The following is a 706-nucleotide window of genomic DNA, read 5'->3' as shown; positions in this document are numbered from 1 at the left end:
TGTGTGTGTGTGTGTGTGTGTGTGTTCATAAGGAAAACCACAGTCTTTTATTACAGCTGCTATACCTCTTCTACCCTAAATTTAATAATTTCATTTATTTCTGGTTGTAATTCTAATCATTAGAGAGCTATCATGGATTATTCTATAAAACTGAATGATACACTTACTCAATTTGTTTTAATCTATGAAAGTTTGACATCAGATCTTGTAACCTGATATACGGTGATGTTTCAGCTCACTTATATTTTCCTGTTATACATGCTACCTGCCCCCCCTTTTTGTGGAAATACATTATTAGTTCTACTTTTTTGAATGATTATAAATCTACATAATGCATTTAGGTCTCTATTTCTTGTTCCATCTATTTTAGCTGATGCCTTGACTTGTCTTTATATAAGATGAAGAGATTAGCTGCTTACACTAACTTTCGCAATTTTCACCCTTTTAATTTCCTGTGTCCTATCACTTGTACTGCTAACTGTACACCCTCAAGGATGAAAATGTTTTCGTTTTTGTTCTGTGTGAGCTATTACATTTTCTGTGCTCTCTCTAGACTGTTGTTAAAATTGAAAATTGGTAGCATTTATATTTTTATGAGTAAATAAACAGATGGATACATGATGAAAAACTCTAAGGGATATGCAAGATTGTTTAATATCTGACACATAGATGTTCCAGATAGGGATGAGAGATTGAGATATTTCCT

This window comes from Propithecus coquereli, unplaced genomic scaffold, assembly GCF_000956105.1.
Source record: "Propithecus coquereli isolate 6110/MARCELLA unplaced genomic scaffold, Pcoq_1.0 Scaffold231, whole genome shotgun sequence".
NCBI classification, from domain to species: Eukaryota; Metazoa; Chordata; class Mammalia; order Primates; family Indriidae; genus Propithecus; species Propithecus coquereli.
The sequence above is the reverse complement of the archived record's forward strand: the minus strand, read 5'-3'. Positions refer to the sequence as shown.